This window comes from Bombina bombina, chromosome 6 (assembly GCF_027579735.1).
Source record: "Bombina bombina isolate aBomBom1 chromosome 6, aBomBom1.pri, whole genome shotgun sequence".
Taxonomy (NCBI): Eukaryota; Metazoa; Chordata; class Amphibia; order Anura; family Bombinatoridae; genus Bombina; species Bombina bombina.
Genome location: NC_069504.1, coordinates 898,713,746 through 898,740,179, shown reverse-complemented (window position 1 = coordinate 898,740,179; position 26,434 = coordinate 898,713,746). Strand labels below are relative to the sequence as shown.

The 26,434-nt window shown below is 35.8% G+C and overlaps 1 protein-coding gene across 1 annotated transcript in view; it reads right to left on the bottom strand.

The window, feature by feature from the left end:
- Window positions 1-26,434, bottom strand: part of CALML4 (calmodulin like 4) — a 153,177-nt gene that overhangs the window by 85,345 nt on the left and 41,398 nt on the right. The gene's annotated exons all lie outside the window — the stretch shown is intronic.

The following is a 26,434-nucleotide window of genomic DNA, read 5'->3' as shown; positions in this document are numbered from 1 at the left end:
AGTGTTAGGTTTAATTGTAACTTAGGTTAGGATTTATTTTACAGGTAATTTTGAATTTCTTTTAGCTAGGTAGTTATTAAATAGTTAATAACTATTTAATAACTATTCTAACTAGCTAAAATAAATACAAAGTTAGCTGTAAAATAAATATAAATCCTAAAATAGCTACAATATAATTATTATTTATATTGTAGCTATCTTAGGGTTTATTTTACAGGTAAGTATTTAGTTTTAAATAGGAATAATTTATTAAAGTATAGTGTAGTGTTAGGTATAATTGTAACTTAGGTTAGTTTTTATTTTACAGGTAAATTTCTCTTTATTTTAGCTAGGTAGCTATTAAATAGTTAATAACTATTTAATAGCTATTGTACCTAGTTAAAATAAATTGAAAGTTACCTGTAAAATAAAAATAAATCCTAAGATAGCTACAATATAATTATTATTTATATTGTAGCTATATTAGGGTTTATTTTAAAGGTAAGTATTTAGTTTTAAATAGGATTAACTTAGTTAATAATAGAAATATTATTTAGATTTATTTAATTAATATTTAAGTTAGGGGGGTGTTAGGGTTAGTGTTAGACTTAGGTTTAGGGGTTAATAAATTTATTACAGTGGCGGCGGTGTAGGGGGGGGGCAGGATAGGGGTTAATAAATGTATTATAGGTGGCGACGGTGTAGGGGGGCAGATTAGGGGTTAATAAGTTTAATATAGGTTGCGGCGGGGTCTGGGAGCGGCGGTTTAGGGGTTAATTTATTTATCTAGTTGCGGCGAGGTCTGGGATCAGCAGGATAGGGGTTAATAACTTTATTATAGAGGGCGGCGGTATAGGGGGGGCAGGATAGGGGTTACTAGGTATAATGTAGGTGGCGGGAGTGGTGGTTTAGGGGTTAATACATTTATTATAGTTGCGGCGGGGTCTAGGAGCAGCGGTTTAGGGGTTAATAACTTTATTGAGTTGCGGGGGGCTCCGGGGGCGCCGGTATAGGGGGTAGAACAGTGTAGTTAGTGTGGGTGCTTAGTGACAGGCTAGCAATAAAGCTGTCAAAAAGCCGAAGAGCAGCGAGATCGGACGAGTGATAACTCTCACAATCCGCTGCTCATCGCCCCGTACTTGGTGCGCGGCTTTTTGACAGTTTTTTTGATAACTTAGGCAAAATTTTGCAGGTCCGCGGCGGCGATGGTAGGCGAGCTTAGGCGGGAGTATTGAACCGGCGAAGGCAGGTAAAGTAGACGGCTTGATAACTACCCCCCAATGTGTGTTTAAAATCTGTCCTTATTAATATATGCTGGAAAACAATATCATTATATCCATTGTTGTTATTCAGTTACGGATACTCTAAGTGTGTGAAATAATAAAAACTAAACAAAAAACATTACCAATGGGGTTTTTTGTTTAGTTTTTCAGTACATACCAGTAGTATAGGAATTTTAGGATCCATTAACATATATACTTCACCATTTTTACAGCTTACCATATCAATATTTCTCTACATGATATATTAGATTTCTTTTTGCATTAATTTTTACACATGAGTATCTCTTTTCTTCAAGCAGAGACTGGAACAACATATTGGGATTGTGTATTTGTTAGTTATGAGCATACAAGAATCCAACCTTTTACGATCATAATTATTTACTTTTTATTTGTAATTTTAACACCCCTTTTTTATACACACACTTTTTCTGACAATACAGATCTTAGACATATTTTTGGAGATAGCACATATATTAAACATTCTATCGCTGGAGGTTAATTCATAACCTGCCTGTTTTATACATAAGAACATTTGTAACTGAATAACAACAATGGATATAACTACATCAATTATCAATATATAATTAATAAGGATAGATTAGTATTATTGTCCCCAATTTGGGTGACTACCTTTATTGGTTAAATTGTGGTAAGCTAATACTTGACGGGGAATCATTAAATACAACTTCCATTACCACTATCCCTATCTTTATTATATAACATATTGTTTTTGCTGTTTATGACAGTTTTTTCTTTGGGATATTTACTATTACGTACATTGGGCATACCTAAGTATGACGTCCTCAAGTTTGTCACAAGATTTCAGGAACAGACAAGAACAATGAATGCGAGATATTGATAAAACTTTCGCTTCTTTTTGTGATAATGACACTCCTACACCTACTGAAATTAACAATTGGGAAGAGGGACTAAAAACCCTAAGCTATCTCATTAAAAACATACAAGGTCCTTCTGGAACAAGAGTTCCTATGACAAATACCTAGCACAACATATAATACCTAGGGGCTTACGGGTCCGTTTATTTCCTAGCTTCTCATTCCACATTGACTCTTATAAAGATAGATGGGAGCAAGCCCTTATAAACTGTTCAGAGGTTCTGGTAGCAATCTTATCTGATTATGAGACCGAAGTAATGTCCGAATTAGACACAGAAATTAATGATTTTAACATTAAGCTACAGAAGTTTGAGAATCTAGACAATTTTAAGAAGGCATATAAAGAAATGCGGGATGAACTAGACAATAAAGAAAAAGAAATTATTCAGACCAAGTGCTCAAAAATGAAACGAGACTTAAAAGATTTTGAGAAGGGAAAAATATTTACTTGGGATGAAAAACAAGCTAGACGGAGACCCATAAACAGTCTACCGCCATCCCTAAGTACTAATCAATCAGACTGTGAATCCTCTGCAGTTGAAGACAGTGACTCTGAGAATATACTGACTCAAACTAGATCGAACAGTTTTTTAGGGAGAGGTACAGATTACCTCGAGAAGGCCATAAAAGACAAACCAGAAGGGGCAGAGGCCAAAGGGGGAACCAGGAATTTAAGGGACAGAGCCAAATGGGGGTACAGGACGGACGGTTACAGGAGGAGAGACGATTGGGGCAACAGACCGAAATGGTAGTTGATAGCTCTGACCGACTGCAGATAATTAATCTCTCTAACCGAACTTTGACCCCAATACATGAACAAATTCTATCAAAAGGACTATCATTTTCCCCCACTCCTAACCTTGACAAGTTTAAATTAATAAAAGATCTGTATCTTTTTTGTAGAAAACTTGGCCATAAAAAAAAAAATGTATACCAATCACGATGATAATTTGACTGACGAATTAAAAACACTTGACACACTCATTGAGTTATGGAATGAGAATGAAGAAGGAAATTCTACTGAAACTGAAATCTTTTTGGATAAAAAGATTAAACTCAAATCTCAATATATGCCTCCTCTAAACAAGATCCCTCAAATCGAAGTATTCCTCAAAATGGTCATGTCTGATTTTTTAAAAATAAGAGAAACTGGCAAAGCCAATGTAAGCAAGGAAGAATTACAAGCACTCCAAGAGATAAATTCTTGGGAAGACATTGTGGTTAAACCTTCGGACAAGGGAGGAAACATAGTAATCTGGGATAAGGAAGTCTATATCCTTGAGGCTAAGATACAATTGAGTGATAAAAAGTGTTATAAACAACTATTCTCAAATCCTACGGCACAATTTTTGAATGAATATAATGTCTTAATCAATAATGCTAAATTGAATGATTTAATCAGTCAAAAAGAACACCGTTTCCTTCAGGTCAAAACACCAAAAATTGCCACCTTGTACCTTCTTCCCAAAATACATAAAGATGACAAAAAACCACCTGGTAGACCTATCGTGTCTAGTATTAACAGTCTGTGTGAATCAGCAAGTAGATTCCTAGACTTGTATTTAAGGGATATTGTCTGGTCTCTCCCTTCTTTCACCAGGGACACGATGGACATCTTAAGTAAGATTAATGAAATATCAGTGGATAAAGATGCCCTTCTAATCACATGTGACGTAGAATCACTTTATACGTCAATCAAACACAATTTTGGATGTGAAGCGGTGAGATATTTCCTTAGTATGCAGTCATCAGACAAAACAGAGAGAAACAACTTTATTCTTGAACTATTAAACTTTGTGTTGAAACACAATTATTTTGTTTTCAACGACAAGTTTTACCTGCAAATACAAGGCACCGCCATGGGGTCATCATGCGCACCCACCTACGCTAACATATATTTAGGGTGGTGGGAGAGAGAATATGTATTTTGTGAGAGCATGACTAGATTTACTACACATATTAACTTATGGTGTAGATATATAGATGACCTATTTATTATATGGACGGGTAATGAAGAATTGTTCAAAGAATTTATAAAAATCTTAAATACCAATGTTATGAATCTGAAATTGACATATCACTTAAGTAAAGAAAAGGTTGAATTCTTGGATGTGACTATATTCAAAGATGCAGATAATGTGCTAAAATCTGACCTATATAGGAAGAATACAGCAACTAACTCCACTTTGCATTACAACAGTTGCCATACAACTCAGACCAAACGAGCTATCCCCACTGGGGAATTTCTCAGACTGAGACGAAACTGTACAGACTACTCAACTTTTAATCAAAGAGCTAAAGAGCTGACATCCCGACTCAAAGATAGAGGATACACTCGGGGAGTGATAAGAAGAGCCTATCAAAAAGCACAGAGAACGAAGAGGGATGAGCTGTTAGTGCCTAAAAGAAAACCTGAGAATGCATACAATGAAGTGAGATTTGTGACTGGTTTCAATGCGGAACATCAAACTATAACGAATATACTTAATAAACATTGTAACATCCTTAGGTCTGACAAAGACCTTTGTACAGTAATTGGTGACAGGATAAGTACGAGTTGGAAAAGAGCTCCAACCATAGGAAACAAACTTGTGAAAAGTCACTTTCTGAGGAAAAATCCAAGTACAAAAAATATTTGCGGAACGTACACTTGCGGTGCATGTAGTTTCTGCAAGTACATACACAATGAACGTGAATTTACCACAATTACTGGCTGTGTTAAAAGAATGCTCGGATTCGCTAACTGCAGGACAAAAAATTTTGTATACTGTCTTTCATGTGTCTGTGGGAAGAAGTATATAGGTATCACCACACGCGAATTACGTACGAGACTAGGAGAACATGTAAACAGCATCAAAAATTGCCAAAAAGACAAAGAAAGGAACAAGAACCTTACCCCTGTTGCAAAACACTATTTAAAAAGACATGGAACAAATCCGGATTTAAAGGCATGTGTCTTACAAGTTATTAAACCGGGTATCAGAGGTGGGGACATAGAAACGATGTTACTGCAGGCGGAATGCAGGTGGATTTTCTGGTTGAATACTCTAATACCAAATGGCCTAAATGAACAAGATGGATATAATTCCTATCTATAATACTTTGTACATATATATGGTCCTGATCAGAACATCTTATACGGACAGTCTAAGTTATTTACATCAAATATCAGAGATACAATGGCATATACAGAATCAGTTTCCATCTAATTGATTCACTATGTATTTTATTATGCATTTTTATTTACTCTTTGATGAAATGAAGTATAACTTCTTGTTCTTCATAAAAAGACAATTCGTTGAACTAAAGCTTTTATATATTAAAGATCTCTGATTAAGAAAATGATCTTATCTTAAGAGGGCCAGATATTAATTTCTGGTTTCTTTCATTGTAATTGGCTTGATTCTTCTCTATATATATATATTTTTATGGCCATAATTGTGGCAGCTATACATTTGATTTCTCTTATGAACACCTATCACTACCTAATTATAAATATACTATGTCATGTCAGGGGTCTATTTATCATCTCTATCTACTAATTTATATTAATATTTGTGAATTGAATGATATGTTGAATTTACCATCATTCTAACTAATGATGATATTTTGCTCTTCAACAAAGGATAATCTATTGAACGATTAAAAATGACAAATCCCTTGTTAATATATATATATTTTTATTTCTAATGATACACCTAATATCTTTGACTCTGACTATCTTTTACAGTCTTTGAAACATTTTACAACAGGGTCGAAAGGGATCTCTTACAACTAAAGGCCAATCAACCACCAAGTAAGTTTAATTTGTCACTTGCTGAGAAGAGTGCTTTGGCTTCTCTCAAAGAGGACCATAGTCTGGTGATTAAAAATTCTGATAAAGGGGGAATGGTTGTGGTCATGGACCGGCAACAATATATAGATGAAGGCCACAGACAACTATGTAATGAGAATAATTACTTAGTTCTGCAAAGAGATCCCACCACTCACTTTCGTTCTAAACTAGTACATCTTTTGGATGATGGATTGGAACAAGGTTTTGTGGATCAGGCAACAATGAACTATCTGTTAGTTGATTGTCCGAAAATACCGTTGTTCCACCATTTACCTAAGACACATAAATCCCTGGAAAATGTCCAGGGACGGCCAATAGTGAGTGGTGTGGAGTCCCTTCTGGGTAATCTGTCAGAATGGTTGGACTCGATCCTCCAACCCCTTGTTGTCACTCTCCATTCTTACATTAGGGATACCAAACATATCCTTAATGTTATGGATAATATAAGATGGACACCACAATCTATCTGGCTCACGGTGGACGCAGTGTCGCTCTATTCAAGTATCCCACACTCTAAAGGGATAGAGGCTATTGCCTTTTTTCTGGAACACAATACTGATTACTCTGATGATTTCATTAAATACATTTTGAAGGTTACACTTTTTCTTTTGTCGCATAATTTTTTCAAATTTGAGGATGTTTTCTATCTCCAAAGATGTGGTACCGCCATGGGGGCCAAATTTGCTCCCTCCTTTGCAAATCTTTTTCTAGGCTGGTGGGAGTTTTACCACATCTTTGGAGATAGAAACCCCTACAGGAAATGTATCTCCTTTTATAGGAGATACATAGATGATCTTCTTTTCATCTGGTCGGGTAATCAATCTGACATTCAGGGATTCATTGACTATCTGAATCAAAATGACATTGGACTTAGCTTCACTTTTGAAGCGAGTCAGAGTTCAATTAACTATTTGGATATCACATTGGAGGGTAGCTCCGATGGCAAAATACTTTCCAGGATTTTCAGAAAATCCATTTCAGGGAATTCCTTACTTTTAGGAACAAGCTGTCATCCAAGACATGTTCCCTTTGCTATTGCAAAAGGTGAATATACACGAATCAAAAGGAACTGTACCTCTAATGAGGATTTTTGTAAGGAGGCAGAAAAATTAGAGATGAGACTAAAGGAAAGAAAGTATCCCAAAAAAGTGATCAAAAGGGCAAAGGAATCTGTACAAGTAATACCAAGAGAGAGTTTATTAAAAACTAAGAATAAGCACAGTACAACCAAACAGGGAATTACTTTTGTTACAACACATAGTACTCAATATCCACAGGTATGTGAGATTATTAGGAAACATTTTCCAATATTGAAGGCTGAGGACAAATTGGTTGATACAGTCCGGCAAGGACTTAGATGTGCCTATAGAAAAAGCCCCACTTTGAGCTCTATTCTTTCGCCAACCTTGTTAAAAACTGATAAAGATGATAAAGGATCATGGCTGATACATACTGGGATGTATAGATGCGGTCACAGGAAGTGCAAGACCTGTGATTATGCCAAGGTGACTAAGGAATTTGTGAGTGCAAAAACGAAGAAAAGTTACAAAATCAATTTGTGTATGAATTGTAAAACAGAATCGGTAGTCTATATGATTGAATTCACATTGTGCCAGATTCAATATGTGGGACTCACCTCTAGAGACTTGAACTCTAGGATTAGGGAACATCTCTCCTCTTTCTCTACTAAGAGATCCACGACTCCAATAGTACAACACTTTGGAGTCTACCATGATAATAACCTCAAAGGATTTACATGGTGTGCGATTGAGAAAGTTTCTAGACCTGCTAGGGGGGGGCAATTTGGACCAATTGCTCGCTAGACGCGAAGCCTTTTGGATTTTCACCTTGGGCACTCGGGTGCCAGAAGGTTTAAATTCAAGATATGATGTAATGAACCTGTGGGAATGAATAGTATGGTATCTCTCAATACATTTACAAACAGATCTCCTTGTTGATTAGAGTGTAAGACTCATCGGGTGGACAAGTGTGCTTAACCTGTATCATATCATATTATATATATTACTATATGGGGAGGCACCATTTGTTAGCTAGTTGTTTCCCACCTGATACAGTATGATGTCATTTTGTTAAGATATCTTTATTTCACCTAGTATTTGATAGGTTTCTCCCCTTAAGAATTATTTACTTATTGCATGTTTATTAATTTGTTAATACATTCATTTATTTTGTCAACCGATATCCATTCATTGTGGTACATTTTTTTAATATGTGTACGATTTGAATTCTGTTGTCCACCAGTGCATTAGACAGGATAGGAAGGATGATTTGATTCTTTCATATTGAGGATTTACTAATAGAGTCCCCTATGCGCAGGATTTGGGCAATAGAATTTTTCAACAACATTATGATTATTTACTAATCCTCAGTATTGGATATTTTGTTTACAATAGTATACTAATATATTGGTTTTACACATAATTATTGCAGTGTGTGTATTACGATTGTATTAGCTAATGTTATGCATTATAAGGTGCGGTCCTGACACCAGTGGGTTAATTTTATACACTGTTGGTATTTGTTAAAACTTGAAGGCGTTGTTTTTATGTGTGCACCAATCACATTTGTTTTAACTAGTTTTAAACAGGTGTGGAGCACAGCACAGTAGGCTATGACTACGGATTTCATCCGAAACGCGTAAGCCAGACTGTGCTGCGCCTTCTACACCATATCCTATCCTTGCTGTGTTTTGCCGATTTTAAACTGAAAGAATAAAGAAATTATTTTAAGGAAACAGCCTCCACTTTCTCTTACTGCAGCTGTTATTGTCCGGAGTTTGGCTGTTTCCCGCTGTGCATCACAAGCTTATACACTTCAATAAGGAGTGCATTGTGTGCTGTCCTACATTTGGCAGTTCCCTTTTGCAAGCAGGAACTGTTTTTCGCTACGTCACTGGCGGAGGGATACTGTTTTCTATCGGAGGAACAAGTGTCTGGAATAAGTTGAGGCGGAGCAAGGGATCTCTGCCTCGTTCCAGAGTGTGTTCCATTGGCCGGGATTGGGCCGTGCCCCCTTAGAGGCGTCCGGATAGAACCTACAGCCGCGAATGGCGATACCCGCCTTCTCCATTGGATTGGGTGAGTGAGATCTCCATTGTCCACGCTGGAGCGAGTGAATGAGTGATACACCAAGGAACTTTGTAGTTTCAATTTAGCACCTTGCACTTTATTAGATACCTTTTGTTGTTAATATATTATAGGCTGCTTACCATATTCTGGGTTTCCTTCTCTTACATTTATCTTTTATATTGCCATTTGTTATTAACTACTGTATTGGTAGATTTACCAACATCGCGCAATGTGATATTCTAATGATCAAATTTGTTTTTGTTTTTTGTTCTTGCAAATGGTTGCGATTCCTCAGTAGGAGGTGAATTGATCTATGTGTAAAGCATTGTTTGAATAATTGGGATTCACTATAATCTTTAAATTTTCATCTCTGATCTAACTAATGATGATATTTTGCTCTTCAACAAAGGATAATCTATTGAACGATTAAAAATGACAAATCCCTTGTTAATATATATATATATTTATTTCTAATGATACACCTAATATCTTTGACTCTGACTATCTTTTACATTGCCATTTGTTATTAACTACTGTATTGATAGATTTACCAACATCGCGCAATGTGATATTCTAATGATCAAATTTGTTTTTGTTTTTTGTTCTTGCAAATGGTTGCGATTCCTCAGTAGGAGGTGAATTGATCTATGTGTAAAGCATTGTTTGAATAATTGGGATTCACTATAATCTTTAAATTTTCATCTCTGATCTAACTAATGATGATATTTTGCTCTTCAACAAAGGATAATCTATTGAACGATTAAAAATGACAAATCCCTTGTTAATATATATATATATATTTATTTCTAATGATACACCTAATATCTTTGACTCTGACTATCTTTTACATTGCCATTTGTTATTAACTACTGTATTGATAGATTTACCAACATCGCGCAATGTGATATTCTAATGATCAAATTTGTTTTTGTTTTTTGTTCTTGCAAATGGTTGCGATTCCTCAGTAGGAGGTGAATTGATCTATGTGTAAAGCATTGTTTGAATAATTGGGATTCACTATAATCTTTAAATTTTCATCTCTGATCTAACTAATGATGATATTTTGCTCTTCAACAAAGGATAATCTATTGAACGATTAAAAATGACAAATCCCTTGTTAATATATATATATATTTATTTCTAATGATACACCTAATATCTTTGACTCTGACTATCTTTTACATTGCCATTTGTTATTAACTACTGTATTGATAGATTTACCAACATCGCGCAATGTGATATTCTAATGATCAAATTTGTTTTTGTTTTTTGTTCTTGCAAATGGTTGCGATTCCTCAGTAGGAGGTGAATTGATCTATGTGTAAAGCATTGTTTGAATAATTGGGATTCACTATAATCTTTAAATTTTCATCTCTGATCTAACTAATGATGATATTTTGCTCTTCAACAAAGGATAATCTATTGAACGATTAAAAATGACAAATCACTTATATCACCTTGTTAATATATATATATTTTTATTTCTAATGATTTGAATAGTGACAGGATGTGAAGAGTATAATCATTTGAGATTAAAAATTATCCGCTTATGACTGAAATTGAATCCCCATAGAATCATAATCATTTGAGATTATAAAATGCTCCGTTTGTTACTGAAATAGAATCTCATTCCTATTACTATGTTTACAGTGTCTGATGTCAACCATGAATATACATAACACTAGAGAGCATATATGCTCCGCTTTCCGCTTTTGACAATCCGTTTTTGACAATTGCTTTGACACTTGTTTTGTTTTGTTGTAAGACCCACAGCCGCTCCCCCTATAAAGTGCAATTCATCTCTGTTCCTGGTCATGTGACATTAACTGACCAATTATGGGAGGACACTCTCTATTGGTTCACACGGAGGTGTGAACTATCTACACGATTTGATTGGCTACTTGCCCTATATATGCTATGTGGCTACAGTCAGTCCGGTTAGCCTTTGAGAAAGCCAAGCCAGGCGAAATGTACATCAGGCACTCTTCCTACGGCTGTATCAACCACTAAGTGTAACTATGCAAGTCACATTTCACTAGTCAATGTGTTTATTCTAACATATCTATAGAATCATATTACCTTTCATTGATCGTATTTTTGGTTTAATTTGTGTTTGTGAACACTTCACTCTTGCCTATACAAATGGGTCTGTGTAATATGCTGAATGTATGGACTATGTAAATCTTGCTACCTACACTTCCCCTCTTAGTCACTATACTAATTTTGTCATAGGGAATATTTTGGACAGACCTACACCGGTCCAGTATTGCACTAGATAGTATAATTTTGTTTGAGGTCAATCCTCTTTTTTAGATAGATCTTGGTGCAATCCGTGAACCAATTTTTTGGTGTATATCTGCCTAAAAATCCCTCCTACTCTATTCTGAGTTTCTATGGTATACATTCTGGGGTCATTGTGGATATACAGCCGTTTACTATTTGTTTGTGTTTTAATCTAAGTATTAATCACTACTTATATAGTAGTTTTTTTATCATTTTTTTGAATAATAAATGTTAAGTTTTAATATTATATACCCACTGAATAGCCACTTATACTAGTCTCCCTTTGCGAGTGCTCTACTTTCTGTTCGCTTGTCTCCTATTTTTTCTACATTTACTTGAACAGTGAGCACCCTCCCCTGGTATTACTAGTCTATACTTCATTATATCAGATATTAGTATTATTGTCCCCAATTTGGGTGACTACCTTTATTGGTTAAATTGTGGTAAGCTAATACTTAACGGGGAATCATTAAATACAACTTCCATTACCACTATCCCTATCTTTATTATATAACATATAGATTTCACACACCTAACGAGCTTATTATGAAGGGTTAAAATAGCCGATAATTGCATTTCCAGAATTTTGTCAACATCAAGTGCTAGAGCATTCAAACAAGCAGATCCACATGCAAACATTAAGGGATCCATTACGATACATATATATTGTATCAAAAGCAAAACCATTAATAGTTGTGATTTGCTCCATAAAAATGGTGAAACTAACACATAAATTTGAAAATGGTTTTACATTCAATATGTTCGTACTGTCTTCTTCTTTTTTATTATTTCACACACTTAGAGTATCCGTAACTGAATAACAACAATGGATATAATGATATTGATTTCCAGCATATATTAATAAGGACATATTTTAAACACACATTGAGTCTACTATAAGGGTCAAATTACCCAACAATGGCATTTTAGGAATTCTTTGTCAACGTTTAGTGTTAGAGTATACAAACAAGGAGATCCACATATAAATATGGAGGGATCCATTACGATACATATATATTATATCAAAAGCAACATTATTAATAGATGTGACTTGCTTCATACAAATGGTGAAACCAATACAGAAATTAGACAATTGGTTTTGAATTTGACATGTTCGTAACTGTCTGTTTTATTTTTACACTCTGACAAATGATAGGTTTTGGCAAAATCCCCCGTCTAATACAATACATTTACACCGATGAGATAAGTTTTTTTTCCGGTAACTGACGGTTTTGAGATGCTTTGTGTTACATGTTTAGTAGCTACCAGATTTGGGCAATGTTTTTTACTTTTTTATATATAATAATGATTGATTGTTTTTTAATTGTAACAGCTGTGAGTTTGAATCGGCTCGCCAGTTGAATTTTTCAGATGTTTTCTTATTGGTTTAGAACTATAGTGACAACTTCCGCTTTTATGTGATACAATGTGTATATATTGTCACCAAATGTAACTAACCTTATCCGCTTTTTATCTGATGAAACGACCCGTTTTTGGGTTGAGAAACGCGTCATAAAATAAAGCTGTTCATTTTATATTAAGAAGTTGTTCACATCATTTTATCTCAGTGCTTTTAAGCATTACAGGAAGCTGACCGGCTTCTTTTTAACAAAGGACATTACGGCCACAGCAGGAGGTGCTCACTGAGCCATAACTGAGAGGAGATCCTCAGGAGATGTATCGCCTGCAGTGTACTAGCCACTGTTTAAGTGCTAGCAAGCGAACTTGCACTGGTCACAGTACAGTGCCACAGTATCTGGTAAGCATATTACCTTTCAACACATAATCCTATTGATGAAACGTTATCACGCTATCTCTCCATCTTTGTCTTCTAACAGTTTTTTCCCCACTCTCTGGGACCAAGAGGAGCTGCCTCACATTTCCAAAGATCACCAGTGACGACCATCTTCTACAGACATTCATTGTTACGGCTATACTCCAAAAGCCAAGTACGGTAGATCCGTCTTATGACTTTACCCAGAGACATTTTATTCCAATTGTATTTTCCCTTACAGCGTGCCTTTTCATATCCCCTTCTGGGATATTACACAGAATATAGATATACCAGTTGAAGAAGTTGGACCATAGCACCCCCTCTTGGAAACAAAGAAATACAACATGATCATTGGATCTCCTGATTATTCCGAATGATCTACACTGTGGTTGTGACCATCAGTGTTTGTTTTTATATGAAGATTTTAACAGTGTTTCCCATATATTTTTGACAGTTTTGGTTACAATAAAATTGTAATTCTATATACAACAAGTTTGCCTATTCCACTCAAAATGGATAACCAGGGCACCCACTCCCCAAGTGGTTTTGCCCTTGATGGCTACAGATGAAGATGATGGACTCTTTGCTTATACAGATGAAGATGCAGAACGAATATTGGAAGCATGTGGTATGGAACAAATTGGTGAAACACAATTGAACTTATATCACAGGTTACTTAAGATGAAAAGAAAAGAGGTTGATTATATATTACATTCCAATTATTTAGCTGACTATTTTAAGACAAAAACATATACCGAGAGGTTTTAGAATTAAAAATATGCCTACTATTGGGAGAAATAACACAGAATTTTGTAAAAGATGATGCCATGTTGCCAATAAGTGTTCCCTAGATTGGGTTTTACTGGTTATTGAGGAAGTTACACGTTTGAAAAAATCTACAAAAATTGAAATTGATAAAATAGAGTCAGAAAAGCTAAGTTTTTTAACAAATGACACCAATGAAGATTGGGTGACAAAACTCAAGGTGCAGGTTGATAAATACAAACAAGAGTTGATTAATTTAAAAAATAAAAAATGAAATACAGTTGAATTAGACTATAAGGAAAAGCGAGTATACCCATGGCTAAGCGGGAACCCAACACATTATAGATGGAGATTCTAAGACAAACGAATCAAGCCAAACATGTTAACAATAACACTAGCGGTGGTGAGTCCAGTGGTTCAGAGCATAATAGTATAGAGACTAATACTAAAAGGGAAACAAAACGAGTACAAACCAGGTCCCAAAATAAACCACCTATTTATTCAAAAAAGGAATTAGGCAAAGACACAGAAACCATGCCAGAAGGGGTGGGTGGAGTAAAAACAAAAACGTAGATGAATGTGTTGTCATCAATCTTAGTCAGAGAGTACTAAGTGATGATGAAATATCTCTACTCAGTAAAGGACTTACAAAGACATTTAAAATTCAAGGGCTTATTTCAGAAAACTAATACAAATCAAACTACAACAAAATTTAAAACCAAATCCAAATTTGAGCCCCCTAATACCCTTCCAGCCATTAAGACTTACACAAACATATGTAGTAGAGAAATACAACAGGAATGTAGAGAAATCCCTAGACAAAGCTACCATCCACCACAATTAAAACTGGGTATATTGAAATCACAGCTAATGAGAGTCATTAGGAATAACACTAGTGAACAAGATAAATGGGCACAGTATGATATTATGAAAAATAGATTTGTACAAAGGGGTATAAAGAAACTGATATCACAAAAATATGGACAGAAATTGTACAATTTGATCAAAAAATGCTTATTAATAAAGCCAAACCTAAAAAGGAACAGGGTGAAAATAACTAGATTAATTATATCACTACCTACACACCAGCAAGTTATATAGTAAAAAAAAAGCCCTGACAAAAAACTGGTTCATTTTATCTAAGGACCCAACCGTACCTTTTTATAGGGACTAGGCCACCACGTATGGTATATAAAAGAGGAAAAAGCCTAAAAACTCTGTTGGTTAAGCATGATGCTCCTAAGGAATCTCAGAATTGGTTACCCAAAGCAAGGATGTTTGGGATGTTTTAAGTGTGGAAACTGTTTTACATGAAATACTTTGATAGCTGGCAATAAATTCTCTCATCATCATAATTCTAAAAAATTTGACATCAGACATAGATAAACATGTACATCAGATTACGTTGTTTATATAATTGTTTGCCCATGTGGGAAATTTTATGTTGGAAAAACATGCACACTGTTCAGAGAACGTTTAGCGAATCACAAAAGTGCAATAAGGGCTGCATATAGGGATGGGATTAGTGACCAACCAGTGTCCCGTCATTTCCTTGAAAACAAACATACTGTTTCCATGCTTAGGACTATGTTGTTAATAGATAGAATACCCCCTTTAAAGAAAGGAGGATGTTGAATTATTAAAAAGAGAGGCACAGTGGATACACAGATTGGATACTATGTACCCTAAAGGTCTAAACATGCATTTAGCTTATTCACTATTTTACTAGGCCAGATATTGTATTCTGAGATTGGTGTCTAATACTTACATTTCTATACTCACATTTCTATACATCCATACTGGTATTATTATTTGTTGTGATGTAGAGTTCCAAAAATGTGAATTTACACTTTAAATATTTTCTATGAGTCCCTATGGACTATTAGTAACCAGTAAAATTTAAAAGTTAGAATTTAAAGTTTCAAAATACCTATTTTTTTAAGCTAAAACAACATAGCATGGTAAACTGTGACTTATACCGTTGTTCATTAATCCTAGGATCCACCTACTATCTTAAAGCGAAATGTTGAGAGCATTTTTACATTGGAGGATACAGAGGTTTATGCACATGCAATATTGTTCCAGTTTTAATATTACACAATGCATGGTAGACTGAATTTCATTGTTGCTTATCGACCCCACGCTATATATCCCAATGGGCTATTAAGAGCATTTATGAATTGTAGGAAATGGATGTTTGTGCACATGTAAGATTGTACCTACTTCTGTATTACATGGCTTTACCATGAAACCGTAATAAACATACACTGTTTCAGTATGAGGCAATATTACTATCCACACATAAGCATAAAAGATAATAAGCAGTTGTCAAAATATTGATATATTCAGCCTGCAAGAATAAGTTAGATTAGTGGTTTAACCTTTTAAACTCTTAGCCTGTGGCCCCGACTCGCCCTTTTTTCTATTTTTGGCTGCTGATTTTGTGCAGACTTACAGAGGTCTGCTGGCGGTTAGCGGGGATCTCCGAGAGTGGATGCCGTGTTTGGAGAGGAGCGGAGCGTATTGGTCACACCTGGTTGTGATGAAGGATTGGAAGGAGGGGTTCACGTACAGAGGACAGACCGCGACCGGGAGCTTGTGCAGCGTTTGCAAATACCGGAGGATCAAGGTACTGTGCCTACTTTGAACTGTGTCATTTGAATTTTGATACTGCAGTGATACCCCAGTTACCAATTGGGTTCTGTACAAGTTTGCAGCAATGGTTTGAGCGCTATATTGGGACTTTTGTTTGTAATGTTGATCTGATTTCTGTGTCCCGACAGCGTTCACTAACTGTCAACGTATGAGTGATCCGCTCCTCTATACATATGTCATGTTAACACAGCAGCAGGCTAAGGGTTTTATGTTTACCTTGAGAATAAGTGTAATCTGAACAATTTATTTTGTATGCCATACTTTTTTCCATATACTACTGATAATACGGATAATGCACAGCAACAGGCTAACTTCTTTTCTCTACGTGCTATACAAGATTCTGATGCAATGAGACCTTCATTAGAGGACTTATTCTCTGTGAATATGAGAATGCAAAACATAGGAGATATCTTCCAAATTATGGAGAATAAATTAGTGAAAGAGTATAGATTATGGTGGGACATTAAATCCTTAGAAAAATATCTATCCCTGAATATGATCCCAAGAGGGCTGCGACTGAAAAAACATCCAACCTTTCAAGTGGATACATCTGATAATGAGTTTATGGTCGCTTGGAATAACATACTCTCAGAATGCTCACTAAAATTGATGCGCATTATCATTATGCACAAAGACATGCACAGTTGAAAGAAGAAATCTTAGAACTACAACAAGAGCTTAACAAGTTCATAGAGCACAAAGATTATATACAACTAGATGCCATTCTAGATAAAACGATCAGAGAGGCTAAAATAGAAATTGATATAGCCAAACAAGGCAAATTTGAAAGGGATACATTGGACTATAAGCTGAATATAGTTTATAATTGGAAACAAGACAAAACAAATAAGAGGTCATCGAGATCAAGATCTAGGAATAGAAGAAACAGAAGACGTGTCACATTTTCGGATACTGATGGAGAATCAGGAGAGAATAGAGAGGATAGAGACTTTCATGTTAATTCTACCATACTCACTGAGGCATGTAGTAATCAGCAGAGAACGCAAGAGAGCCAGTCTGACACATATAGTACCTATATAGGATCTGGTAATGCATCTAATGCAGCTTGTAGTAATCAACATGTTGCAGGGGCCATAGGAGGGATTCTAAGATCTAATGAGCCTCCCATAACACTAGCAATGAATCAAAGCAAATACAAGCTACAACCCCCTAATGACACAGTGGCAGAAAGAGTTAATAATGAGAAGCAGGTTTTTCAAAGGGACCAGCCGAATCTAAAAGGAGGAGGAGGCCCCAAAAGAGGGGGGGGGGGGGAAACGCAGGAACAAACAGGTACATGTTAAGACCCCAAACAAAACAGCAGAAGCACAACAAGTACAAGATTTAACTATTTTAAATCTTTCTAATACAGATCTAGACATAGAGGAAGAAAAAGTATTGAAATATGGTTTGGGATTTGTTCCCTCTACCAATTGTAATCTCTTTGAGACATTGTTAGATCTAAACAAATTTGTGAGAAACTTAACTGTAAAAAAATGTTTCAAAGAGAGTAGAATCGATGATAGTACTTTGTCATCTGATATGTGTGATGAAAGGTCTAATGCATATAATTATATTCAATTTAGTGAGGCTACTGACTATTTAACTCTGCTTAATTTGGAAATGGAGTCATCTCAAGGAGAAAAGGTAAAAGTGAAATTTAAGCCCACTTCAGTATTTTATCCTACGGGAAAGAGAGGAATCTATTTAGAATCCTTTCATAAACGCGTAGAGGCTGAACTCCATAAATTACAAGAGTCTGTTTCAGTTGAGTCCGAGAGATCTAACAACCTGACCAAATCAGAACAAGAAGCCATACAGAGGCTTAAATTAAAACAAGATATTGTGATTCGTAGAAGTGACAAAGGTGGCAACATTGTTGTCTTAGACAAACAAGATTACATCCTAGAAGCAGAAAGGCAGTTAAGCCAAACAGAGGTATATGAAAAATTGAGTTTTGACCCTACTAATGCATTTAAACAAAGCCTGGGACAGATCCTAGATGATGGGAATGAATTAGGTATCATTGATGATGACACCAAAGCCTTCTTATGGGTTAAAAATCCTAAAATTCCAATCTTCCACCATCTCCCCAAGACACACAAGGGTCTTGACAATGTCCAGGGACGTCCAATCGTCTCTGGCATTGGATCCTTGTTGGAACCCTTGGGGAGATGGATGGAATGTATTTTACAGCCTCTGGTCAAGATTCTTCCTTCATTCCTTAAGGACACAAAGCATTTGCTAGTCCTGGTAGAAGACATCAATTGGAAACCAGAATTTTCATGGTTAACTATTGATGTAGTTAGTTTGTATTCAAGCATACCTTTAAATAAAGGTATGATTGCGGTGGCATTTTTCTTGGACAAATATACAGGTTACAGCAATACAGACAAAAGCTTCATACTCAGGGTTCTCTTCTTTTTACTGACACACAATTACTTCTCCTTTGGCGGCAATTTTTATCTCCAAAAGAGAGGTACTGCAATGGGGGCTACTTTTGCCCCCTCCTTTGCAAATTTATATATGGGGTGGTGGGAGCTATCCCATATATATGGAGAGAGTTGCCACCAGAGGGGAAGTATTGTGATGTACAGGAGATTTATTGATGATCTCCTCCTGATATGGCGGGGGTCATCAGAGGAGGGCACTGAATTTGTGGAGGACCTCAATAATAACAATGTTGGTCTGAGCTTTACAAGCACCGCAAGTAAAATAAGTATTGAATATCTGGATCTTACACTTTCTAGCGAAGGCAGTAAAGTAGTCACTAAACTACACAGGAAGCAGATTGTAGGTAACGCAGCCTGCATGCTAAAAGTATGCATCCTAAGCATACAAGCTTTGGCATACTTAAAGGGGAATTTATTCGTCTTATTCGTCTACGAAGGAACTGTTCCTCACTGTCAGAATACCATAACATGGCTAAAGATTTTAAGGAGAGATTTGTACAAAGAGGATTTTCTAAGAAGCAAATTACTAAAGCATACAATATAGTATATAGAATGGAATGGGATATGATGCTCCACACAAATAGAGCTCTGAAAAATAAAGAGATGAGCAATACACCTATTTTTGTTACAGATTACAGCAAACAATTTGATCAGATTGCAAATATTGTTCAAGAATGTTTACCGATTCTAAAAGGGGATGTAGATCTCTATGAGATAGTGCAAAAAGGATGTAAATGCATCCCTAGGAAAAATAAGACCTTGGGCAATATTCTGGCCCCAAGTGAAATTAAAACAAGTTCACACAGAGTTACAAGCTGGCTGGAATGCAAGGGCCACTATAGATGTGGGGCTACTAGATGCAAAACTTGTTCATATACGTTAACTGGTAAAACTTTCCAATCGACAAACACCCAGAGGGTTTTCACTATTGATGCCTGCACAAACTGTTGCAGCACATATGTAGTGTACCTTGTGACTTGCCAAGAATGTTTAAAGCAGTACGTTGGTCTTACCACAAGGGAAGCTAGAGAGCGGATAAAAGAACACATCTATGATATTAAATCTGATGACCCAGACTCACAAGTGGCGAGACACTTTAAGTTCTGTCACAATAGTAGTACTGACAATCTGGTGTGGCAAATTATTGAATGGGTGAGAGTCCCCAATAGAGGGGGTGATAGAGACAAACTGCTTCGCATGCGCAAGGCATTTTAGATCTTTAAACTTGGAACAAGGGCCCCTAGGGGCCTTAATATACATACAGACCTCATAAATTGCTGGAGATAATTTTATTGCCAGTTGTCTTACAAATGTAATATATCTGTTAAATGAGTTGTATATATTTATCATTCTAGTCTTGTTTTCTAGAAATTTCTCTGTACTATCCAAAACTAGATCTATATTTAGGATGAGAATCATAGATAGCGCTATGCTTTGAGCATATGTGTGGATCTTGTAACTGCTGTAAATAATTCATTGTCAGTGGCCTCACTAAAGATTTATAAGATTAAATAAGAATATTCTTTATTATAGTTATCTCTTGTTCTCTATTATTATTAGGTACATGTTAAGACCCCAAACAAAACAGCAGAAGCACAACAAGTACAAGATTTAACTATTTTAAATCTTTCTAATACAGATCTAGACATAGAGGAAGAAAAAGTATTGAAATATGGTTTGGGATTTGTTCCCTCTACCAATTGTAATCTCTTTGAGACATTGTTAGATCTAAACAAATTTGTGAGAAACTTAACTGTAAAAAAATGTTTCAAAGAGAGTAGAATCGATGATAGTACTTTGTCATCTGATATGTGTGATGAAAGGTCTAATGCATATAATTATATTCAATTTAGTGAGGCTACTGACTATTTAACTCTGCTTAATTTGGAAATGGAGTCATCTCAAGGAGAAAAGGTAAAAGTGAAATTTAAGCCCACTTCAGTATTTTATCCTACGGGAAAGAGAGGAATCTATTTAGAATCCTTTCATAAACGCGTAGAGGCTGAACTCCATAAATTACAAGAGTCTGTTTCAGTTGAGTCCGAGAGATCTAACAACCTGACCAAATCAGAACAAGAAGCCATACAGAGGCTTAAATTAAAACAAGATATTGTGATTCGTAGAAGTGACAAAGGTGGCAACATTGTTGTCTTAGACAAACAAGATTACATCCTAGAAGCAGAAAGGCAGTTAAGCCAAACAGAGGTATATGAAAAATTGAGTTTTGACCCTACTAATGCATTTAAACAAAGCCTGGGACAGATCCTAGATGATGGGAATGAATTAGGTATCATTGATGATGACACCAAAGCCTTCTTATGGGTTAAAAATCCTAAAATTCCAATCTTCCACCATCTCCCCAAGACACACAAGGGTCTTGACAATGTCCAGGGACGTCCAATCGTCTCTGGCATTGGATCCTTGTTGGAACCCTTGGGGAGATGGATGGAATGTATTTTACAGCCTCTGGTCAAGATTCTTCCTTCATTCCTTAAGGACACAAAGCATTTGCTAGTCCTGGTAGAAGACATCAATTGGAAACCAGAATTTTCATGGTTAACTATTGATGTAGTTAGTTTGTATTCAAGCATACCTTTAAATAAAGGTATGATTGCGGTGGCATTTTTCTTGGACAAATATACAGGTTACAGCAATACAGACAAAAGCTTCATACTCAGGGTTCTCTTCTTTTTACTGACACACAATTACTTCTCCTTTGGCGGCAATTTTTATCTCCAAAAGAGAGGTACTGCAATGGGGGCTACTTTTGCCCCCTCCTTTGCAAATTTATATATGGGGTGGTGGGAGCTATCCCATATATATGGAGAGAGTTGCCACCAGAGGGGAAGTATTGTGATGTACAGGAGATTTATTGATGATCTCCTCCTGATATGGCGGGGGTCATCAGAGGAGGGCACTGAATTTGTGGAGGACCTCAATAATAACAATGTTGGTCTGAGCTTTACAAGCACCGCAAGTAAAATAAGTATTGAATATCTGGATCTTACACTTTCTAGCGAAGGCAGTAAAGTAGTCACTAAACTACACAGGAAGCAGATTGTAGGTAACGCAGCCTGCATGCTAAAAGTATGCATCCTAAGCATACAAGCTTTGGCATACTTAAAGGGGAATTTATTCGTCTTATTCGTCTACGAAGGAACTGTTCCTCACTGTCAGAATACCATAACATGGCTAAAGATTTTAAGGAGAGATTTGTACAAAGAGGATTTTCTAAGAAGCAAATTACTAAAGCATACAATATAGTATATAGAATGGAATGGGATATGATGCTCCACACAAATAGAGCTCTGAAAAATAAAGAGATGAGCAATACACCTATTTTTGTTACAGATTACAGCAAACAATTTGATCAGATTGCAAATATTGTTCAAGAATGTTTACCGATTCTAAAAGGGGATGTAGATCTCTATGAGATAGTGCAAAAAGGATGTAAATGCATCCCTAGGAAAAATAAGACCTTGGGCAATATTCTGGCCCCAAGTGAAATTAAAACAAGTTCACACAGAGTTACAAGCTGGCTGGAATGCAAGGGCCACTATAGATGTGGGGCTACTAGATGCAAAACTTGTTCATATACGTTAACTGGTAAAACTTTCCAATCGACAAACACCCAGAGGGTTTTCACTATTGATGCCTGCACAAACTGTTGCAGCACATATGTAGTGTACCTTGTGACTTGCCAAGAATGTTTAAAGCAGTACGTTGGTCTTACCACAAGGGAAGCTAGAGAGCGGATAAAAGAACACATCTATGATATTAAATCTGATGACCCAGACTCACAAGTGGCGAGACACTTTAAGTTCTGTCACAATAGTAGTACTGACAATCTGGTGTGGCAAATTATTGAATGGGTGAGAGTCCCCAATAGAGGGGGTGATAGAGACAAACTGCTTCGCATGCGCAAGGCATTTTAGATCTTTAAACTTGGAACAAGGGCCCCTAGGGGCCTTAATATACATACAGACCTCATAAATTGCTGGAGATAATTTTATTGCCAGTTGTCTTACAAATGTAATATATCTGTTAAATGAGTTGTATATATTTATCATTCTAGTCTTGTTTTCTAGAAATTTCTCTGTACTATCCAAAACTAGATCTATATTTAGGATGAGAATCATAGATAGCGCTATGCTTTGAGCATATGTGTGGATCTTGTAACTGCTGTAAATAATTCATTGTCAGTGGCCTCACTAAAGATTTATAAGATTAAATAAGAATATTCTTTATTATAGTTATCTCTTGTTCTCTATCTTATTATCTTTTTCTATATCTATATCTATAGCCATATCCCTATAAAGGGTAGAAAGTGCAGATAGAGAAAATGTGATCAACACTATTCAGCTAAAGTATGGTTAACTAAATGGAATTACATTTTCCTTAAATATTGCTAATATCATAACGAGGAAGCCTTAGTTATTATGTGGTAAATTATTTTAGGAATATATAAGCATAGTAGTATATATTGAGATTATTTCTCTTTAGTTTGTCATGATGTTAAAAGACAAGAAGTAACACTCCTTAGCTATACATCGCTTATAATTTGGCTTGTATGACTTTAAATAATGTCTGGATAAACTTATTATGTAACAGCTCTATTACTATTAGAATAGGAAAATTGTTATACGCTTGTATTATTAATCTATGTGGATTGAGCAGACTTTATCTATTTAAGAGTGTAGAGTAATGCTCTAGTAGTATCTAATCATTTGAATCAACTTTTTATATCATTGGAATGAATTATTCATATATGTGTAAGCTGGCAATTAAGGAGTTAACTAGAGACATAACACGTCACTGTGATTTGTAAATTTAAGAAGGCTGTGTATCTAAGACAGCACGGTCTATGAATAAGGCAGAGAGCTGAAACATGTCAGACCGCTGCTGTCTTAGATCTGATCTGTTATATTTTTTGCTGTGAATCTATCAATTTTAATTTTTGTATGGCAATAAAGTTTACCTTTTAAACTCAGCCGGTGGCCCCGACTTTTGGCTGCTGATAAAGTATCCTTACCCTTATACCCTAGTGCTGTATTTAACAATAGTGCTAATGTTCCAGTATAAAGTATCCTTACCCTTATACCCTAGTTCTGTATTTAGCAATAGTGCTAATGCTCCAGTATAAAGTATCCTTACCCTTATACCCTAGTGCTGTATTTAGCAATAGTGCTAATGCTCCAGTATAAAGTATCCTTACCCTTATACCCTAGTGCTGCATTTAGCTATAGTGCTAATGTTCCAGTATAAAGTATCCTTACCCTTATACCCTAGTGCTGTATTTAGCAATAGTGCTAATGTTCCAGTATAAAGTATCCTTACCCTTATACCCTAGTGCTGTATTTAGCAATAGTGCTAATGTTCCAGTATAAAGTATCCTTACCCTTATACCCTAGTGCTGCATTTAGCAATAGTGCTAATGTTCCAGTATAAAGTATCCTTACCCTTATACCCTAGTGCTGCATTTAGCAATAGTGCTAATGCTCCAATATAAAGTATCATTACCCTTATACCCTAGTGCTGTATTTAGCAATAGTGCTAATGTTCCAGTATAAAGTATCCTTACCCTTATACCCTAGTGCTGCATTTAGCAATAGTGCTAATGCTCCAATATAAAGTATCCTTACCCTTATACACTAGTGCTGTATTTAGCAATAGAGCTAATGTTCCAGTATAAAGTATCCTTACCCTTATACCCTAGTGCTGCATTTAGCAATAGTGCTAATGTTCCAGTATAAAGTATCCTTACCATTATACCCTAGCGCTGTATTTAGCAGAAGTGCTAATGCTCCAATATAAAGTATCCTTACCCTTATACCCTAGTTCTGCATTTAGCAATAGTGCTAATGTTCCAGTATAAAGTATCCTTACCCTTATACCCTAGTGCTGTATTTAGCAATAGTGCTAATGTTCCAGTATAAAGTATCCTTACCCTTATACCCTAGCGCTGTATTTAGCAGAAGTGCTAATGCTCCAATATAAAGTATCCTTACCCTTATACCCTAGCGCTGTATTTAGCAGAAGTGCTAATGTTCCAGTATAAAGTATCCTTACCCTTATACCCTAGCGCTGTATTTAGCAGAAGTGCTAATGTTCCAGTATAAAGTATCCTTACCCTTATACCCTAGTGCTGTATTTAGCAGAAGTGCTAATGTTCCAGTATAAAGTATCCTTACCCTTATACCCTAGTGCTGTATTTAACAGAAGTGCTAATGGTCCAGTATAAAGTATCCTTACCCTTATACCCTAGTGCTGTATTTAGCAGTAGTGCTAATGCTCCAATATAAAGTATCCTTACCCTTATACCCTAGTGCTGTATTTAGCAATAGTGCTAATGTTCCAGTATAAAGTATCCTTACCCTTATACCCTAGCGCTGTATTTAGCAATAGTGCTAATGTTCCAGTATAAAGTATCCTTACCCTTATACCCTAGTGCTGTATTTAGCAATAGTGCTAATGTTCCAGTATAAAGTATCCTTACCCTTATACCCTAGTGCTGTATTTAGCAATAGTGCTAATGTTCCAGTATAAAGTATCCTTACCCTTATACCCTAGTGCTGTATTTAGCAATAGTGCTAATGCTCCAGTATAAAGTATCCTTACCCTTATACCCTAGCGCTGTATTTAGCAATAGTGCTAATGCTCCAGTATAAAGTATCCTTACCCTTATACCCTAGCGCTGTATTTAGCAATAGTGCTAATGCTCCAGTATAAAGTATCCTTACCCTTATACCCTAGCGCTGTATTTAGCAGAAGTGCTAATGTTCCAGTATAAAGTATCCTTACCCTTATACCCTAGTGCTGTATTTAGCAGTAGTGCTAATGCTCCAATATAAAGTATCCTTACCCTTATACCTAGTGCTGTATTTAGCACTATTGCTAAATACAGCACTAACTAGTAACAAAAGGCCACAGTTTGTTTTTACTCTGTCTACAATAAAGATAACATTTTATATACAGTGCCATGGACCTATTGAGGAACTGAAATAGAAGGAAATAGGAGAGGAGTTGCATGCCGATTGTAGAGCTTACTTAACGGCTTTAGAAGGTTCAGAATGCTGATGTTTGTGATCGCCAGTGCATTTTAAATCTGTGAGTATGCTGTATACTTTTAAATGACTGTAAATTTTAAAGATGCCACACCATTGGGGACCTTCTTTTGTTTTTGTGTTTATACATTTGTAAAGTTATGTACATTTTTTTAGAAAATATTTTTTGTCCATTCATGATTTTTAAGCCATCTTCCATATAGGTTGGGTCTCCTCTGTGTTTGTTCTATACTTAATGTAGGATATTTCTTTTGGAACAAAATATGTTATACTATATATTATGCCTTGTGTGTATAATTTAGAAGTCTCTGGAAGTTTAAATCCCGATGAGGAATCCAGCATTGCCACCCAACCAGTC